This window comes from Ctenocephalides felis, unplaced genomic scaffold (genome assembly GCF_003426905.1).
Source record: "Ctenocephalides felis isolate EL2017-DRISC unplaced genomic scaffold, ASM342690v1 CF-g0.4_SCAFFOLD_00845, whole genome shotgun sequence".
Lineage (NCBI taxonomy): Eukaryota > Metazoa > Arthropoda > Insecta > Siphonaptera > Pulicidae > Ctenocephalides > Ctenocephalides felis.
The window spans coordinates 75,760,436-75,767,220 of record NW_020536999.1 but is presented as its reverse complement, the minus strand read 5'-3'; positions in this window follow the sequence as shown (position 1 = coordinate 75,767,220).

Genomic DNA, 6,785 nt, shown 5'->3' with positions numbered 1-6,785 from the left:
TTCTACATGAATTAACATGAAAAATAAAATACGTCATGAAAGAAATTAAAATGGACTCAACACGTAAGTGCGAGTTATTGCATTTTCTGTATTTAGATATAAATATACATAATAATTACGATTCATATATCAAATGAAATATGATAAGGATTTCTATGGCTGAAAATCTTCAGATGTGTGTTTGTCTTATTGTTCACAAGTCACACAGAATTATATGCGACAATAGAGAAATTTGATTTACAATAATCATTGGCATGGGACACATTCAATGATATTGATATATTTAAAAAAAAAGTGACACCACAATAAACAGCAATATCTTCAAGGCATTTGTCCTTCAATTACCTCTACACATAATCAATCAGGAGGATGGTTTGGATTTGTTATCTATGGAAGAAATGGTTGTATCATATAATTTATTGAGAAATAAAGATATATTAATACTACTTACAGAAATTTTTCTAAGTAGTGCAGATTCATTCGTTCAATTCAAAAGTAAGTGATGATGAAATAAATTTTGAACCTTCACCTGACTTATCTGATCTCTGGTCCAAGTTGATATCAATCTTTACCGAATTATTTGTATAATGACCGTAATTTTTATACATCTATCATAATTCATATAATTAATATATACATTGACATATGTCATGCAACATATATATTATATAAATAAAAAGTAAGATTTAGTGAGATCGATTCGTGCTCACTCAACGACATTTGAAATTGATGTCAAAAAGTTGGATGGATTTTTGCAACTATTAAGATAGTCTTGGATGATAAAATTAATTCGAAATGCAAAAAATTACATTTAACTGATTTTAAATATTCAATGAACAACACTCCATATAATGCGTAAGATATAATAGTACTTTATTAAGTTTTAGCCAATATTTATAATTCAAAACTACCAACACTCAAAAACAAATCAACAATGCAGACAAATATACCATTTTCAATGTGGTAATATCAATGTAAAATTATATAAATCAATCACTATATTGCTATAATGATAATTACATCAAGGTATTTTTCCTTATAGTTATATTTTCGTATTCTTTCTTTCTACTGTTTTATTAAACATATGCATATTCAACGTCGCACAAGATTTATTTTTGACTATACAAGATACTGCACATTTAGTAATTTGTTAAATTCATATTTTTAACTTCCCGAAGGAAAAGTTTGTTTTCATCAAAAAATTCGATTCGCTAATTTTAAGTTTTCTCGACGTTTCAAGCCATTCTGAATCGAATGAGACCAAATTTGAAAAAAGTGTGTGTGTGTGTGTGAACAAATTTTTTGCCGTAAATCGACGTTTTCTCAAAAACAGCTGGACCAATTTCAAAAATTTAAAAGCTATTCGATGTATCTCGATGGGGAGTGCAGTTTTTCAGTTTTGTGCAACGATCGGCCGAGCCGTTTCTTCGCAAATAGCAGAAAAGTGAAAAAAATTTCGTCCACGTTTTAGCCCGCAATTCTGAATCGATTTTGAAAATTCTAAAACCGTACGAAAGATATTGGTTGGGAATCGTGCTGATTAGTTTTTGGTACAGATCGGCCGGGCCGCTTTCTTGTAATAAAGTGTTAAAAAAAATTTTTCGACGATTTTTATATTTTTTTTCACGTTAGATACTTTAGTCTTATAGATCATACTAAAATATTACGACCCTACTACAAGTCGTTTAATTTTAAAAATTCTTCAAAGTTTGCAAAAATTAGTGTCGTTTTTTCGGCATTTGTCAAATATGGACCTTTCATCGACGTTCGCTCGAGAACGCCTGAACCGATTTCAGAAATTTAAAAGCCATGAGGATTATCGTTTGTCAGTTCGTTTGATCGTTTTGCGACGATCGGCTGAGCCGTTTTTTTAGTAATTTGGCAAAAATAGTTAAACTTTTCGTCCACATTTAAACTCATACTACCGAATCGATTTTAAAAAATCAAAAACTGTGCGAAAGATATTAGTTGGGAATGATACTGATTAATTTTAGGTGAAAATCTACCGAGCCGTTTTCTTGTAAGTAATAGTTGAAAAAAAAATTTAGGCCGATTCTTATGAAACTTTTTTTGATGACATATCATGGTCTTACAGAACTTATTGAAATATTACGGCCTTAAGGGGGGCGATACATGTAACAAGAAAAAAAAAATCGATTTTTTTTTTCTTCAAAAATCGTTACAATAACATCTCAAAAATATGCCTGTAAATATTCAAAACAAAAATTATCATTATTTATACAATAAAAACTCATTTAGGTGCCACGCCTCAACTCGACGCTGAGTGCTATTGTACTCTTATCTGTTTCTGTGTCAAAACTTTTAAACGCGTTTTTCTCAAAACGACATTTTTGAAATTTGCGGGCGGGATAACTCAAAAAGTTCTCAACCGATTCCAATGAAATTTTGCACACATCTACTTTACAGTAATAGCTTCTAGTTAAACCTCAAACATTCCAAAAAAATTTTCAAAAATTAACCCTTTTACCAAAAAAAACCATTGAAAAAAAGGTGAAATCGAATAAAGGGGAATTTTTTTTCTTCAAAAATTTTTTTGGTTTAAACTAGAAGATACATGTTTTATGAACACGTACAAACTAATTTTTTTAAATTAGATCACCGTACGAAAAGTGAGAACGCCCGCAAATTGATGGCGTTTTCTGAGGGGTCTTGGCAGATTTATTTTACGGCAGCCATTTAAAAAAAAAAAAAAATAAAAAAAAAAAAATTGTGTACTTTAAATATAATAAATAACCCTAAAAAAGTTCAAAAAGATTCAATCATTCCTTCCCAGTTTAAAAAGTCCTCAAAAAATGGTAAAAATTAAGGCGATTACATGTATCGCCCCCCTTAAGACAAGTAGTTTAATTCCAAAAACTCATCAAATTTTGAAAAATATTTATATGTATATGTATTTACCATAATGCTTTAAATAAGTTTTACAATATGCATAGCACATCTTATTACTTTTATTTGCGTGTTCATATATGTATATATGTATACTTTTGTGAATGCATATGTATATTCTATTCTTTTTCTTCGCATATTTTTTTATATTTTATAAGGTCTCCTAAATTAATTCTTCTATTACCTTTGGTATAAAAGAAACACACGAAGAAATTATATACAGAGTTTATTGAACACACAGAAATAATAATTTTACATTTGCGAAGACTTGTTGTTTGTTAGGCGGCTTAGACAGAACAGGACGCGCTTGTGTAAAGCGTAGTGCAATCCTAGCATAAGACACTCTCCTAGTAGTGGGGGAGGCCGTTACAGAGCGGCGCGAAATTTGAATACAAAATTTAATCGTCCATCCTCCCTGGCGATGCCAATCATCCATATTTCTTAGAATGAATACTTTCCTTATAGGTCCATTTTTAACATCTAAACTGGCTTAAAGTATATAAGTATACCCAAAAAAAATATAATATTGTTTCAACATAGAAAACTGATATTTACATACATTAGCTTAATCGATAAAATCTTAATGATAAAGTGGACTGTATAAATGAAGTAATATTGTTACAATCTAACATCCTTAAAATTACTTAAATAATTATTATAAATCAATTACAAAATAGGAATAACTACGTGTATGGAAATAAGTATGAGACAGTCGATAAATATGATGTGTAGTTAATAACTTAAATTAATCATTAACAAATTGCTTAATTCTTAACATTGATATAATTATTATACATACATTGCATGGTAACTTAAGATATTTGAAGAATTAATTATTACAGTTTAATTAGTCGGCACAGGGTAATGGCACAATCTTTACAATTGGTCTAGTGTGATGACCAGTAGTGGTTTTTACTACAACCACCCTAACCTTTCCATCCTGACCTACTCTACATTCTGTTACCCGACCTAATGGCCATTGTAAAAGAGGAGTGTTATCCTCTTTTATCAAAACAATGTCATTAACGTTATATTAGCTTGGGAAATTGTCCATTTGTTTCTGCCATCTCAACTATTGTTTAAATATTGAGTAGACCAAATCTTCCAAAATCGGTCTCTCATTGAAGTCATTTGCTTAAAAACCTTACTGTGGTTAACTTAAAAGCTAAAAGTGGTCTTGAATTCAAGACTGCCTCAATCAGAGTGAGGACCGTGAGATACTCTTCATATGTCAGACAGTATGACCCTATCACTCTACGAATATGGTGCTTCATGCACTTTATGGACCCTTCCCATAGACCACCAAAATGTGGTGAATATGACGGAATGTATTGCCATATGATTCCTAACTGGGCACTCACGTCTATTAGATGTATTAGATATACAATTCACAATTTTACAATTAAATAACAAAACAACCAAATATAAAATACAAATAAAAGAGTGGTAAACTAATTTAATTTTGTGTCTTGATTTTATGAAACTTGATATTACGTCTTCTTCGTTTAGAACATCCTCAAAAGTTGAGGTCTTGTTTATCCATTAATTTGCAGAAATTATTAAAAAGTTTAGCAGCTAAGTAATACTCAGTGATATTTTAGGAACGGTAAGAATGTTATACTTCTGAAAAATGTTTCTACAACTTATCATCGAGTTGAGAGAGAAGATTATTCTTAGCGCTCTTTTCTGAATCTTGAAAACATGTTTTAAGGATGCTGAAAAAACCCAAAATTGAATGCCATAGACCAAATGCGAGTAGAAGTTGGAGTAATAGATAGAAAGAAGACAATTTAAACTAATTTTAGATTAAAGCACTCTTAACATGAAACAAGTTCTGGAAAGTTTAGGTATTAATGACGAATAAATATGATCATCCCAATTTAAATTTTTTTGAATTTGAATTCCTAGGAATTTAGAAACGGCAGAAAAATTGAAGAGAACATCGTTAATAATTAGGGAATTGATTTCGTTATTAATCCTATTAACTGTTCGAAACGACATTATTTTAGTTTTATCGTTATTAAGTAAAAAATTATCAGAGTTGAACCAATTAGAAACTGCAATCATTGATTGATTCAGTTTAAAACTGACTTTCTCAAAAGACTTTCCTTTTAATAATTAAACTTGTATCGTCGGCAAAAAGAATAATTTTGCAAAGATCGGTACAATTTGGCAAATCATTAATATAAATTAAGAATAATAAGGGACTAAGAATAGAGTCTTGTGGGACTCCGAGTTTTATATTTAACTTATATTAGATATTACTATGGAGTCTTGATCATCAAGATAAACTGATAGTGTTCTGCTAGATAGATCAGATGTGAATAGTTGAAGTGGTAAACCACGCACACCATATTTTTCTAATTTATTAATAAGGATTTCATGAGAAATACTATCGAAAGCTTTAGAAAGATCACAAAATACTGTTAAGCAATAAGAACATTCTTCAAAAGAGGATATCAAATATCAGTGGGACCTTTTTTATGAATTGGTCTAATTTTTGAATGCTTGAAATGATTAGGATATGAACCTTCACTGATAGCATTGTTAAAAATAATGAAAGTTATCAATAAAAAATGAAAAAATGATTTAAGAATATCCGTTGGTATTCCATCAGGACCAGAAGAGTAGGTATTTTGGAGAGCTAAGATAACGTTATAAAGTTCTCTTAGCAATAGGGTAAAGATATAATGATTTGGAATTTACGGCGATTTTTGAAAAAAAAAGCGCTGGAAATAACTGGGACGACTACAATGTTTGATGTCATATTGAATCCTTCATTAACAAAAAAAATTATTCAAAGAGTTTGCAATTTTTGTTTATTTCCAATTTTGACGTTATTTACAGTTAGAAAATCTATTTCAGAGGAACACAATTTTAAATTTACTTCAGATTTAATGAGAGACCATATTGCTTTTGTTTGTTGCAAGATTTCGTAATAATATTGTCATTATACATAATTTTAGCAATTTTACATAAGTTATTAGAGTAAGTTATTAAAATTTCTCTATATTTCAAAAAGTAAATCATGAAATTTAAGTCGTTATTGTTTTTGGATATTCTTTCTAATTGCTGTAACTTATTATAAGAGATATTAAATCCTTTGGTGGACCAAGTGCGCAGATCTTTGCTTAAAGTACTCTTAGACTTTAATATTGGAAATGCGAGATTAAATTTAGACAACAAAGAAGTAATAAATACCTCAAACGTAATATTTTGATCCAATGCTAATAATGATTCTTGCTCTAAAAGTGTTCTAAATTTTAATTTATTTGTATCGTTAAATTTGCGTTTGTATTTAAAGATAGCTTTTGATGATTCTTTTATGTTTGGGATATTAAGAATAATGCCGTAATGGTCAGAGAGGCTAGTGTTTATAACGAAAGATTCAACGTTAGATAAGTTTGTGAAAAAATTGTCAATACAAGATGCGAAGAAGAGTTTGTAATTCTAGTTGGTTTTTAATCATGGGATTCATATCAAAGGATTTCATACTTCGTAGAAGATTTTCACAAGGCTTAGAAGCTTTATCGAAATGTATATTAAAATCTCCACACACGGTAATTGAGTCATATTTATTAAAACGGTTTTCCATTAAATCATAAAGAAGACTTGTAAATTTATTCACTTTTGATCGGCCGCTCTATAGACGCAAACAACGCAATAAACCCGTTTGGAATAATTGCTTCAATTGCACAAAAATTCAAATACCTTTTCTATTTGTGAAATACCGGTAATAATATTTTTACATTTAATTTTGTTTGAGGAAAATATGCAAACCCCCCCGTGTTTAAAGTTGCTACGAGAGAAAGAAGAACATAAGGAATAATTTTTAATTTTAATTAAATTCAATTGGGTATCTGTTAGCCAATGCTCTG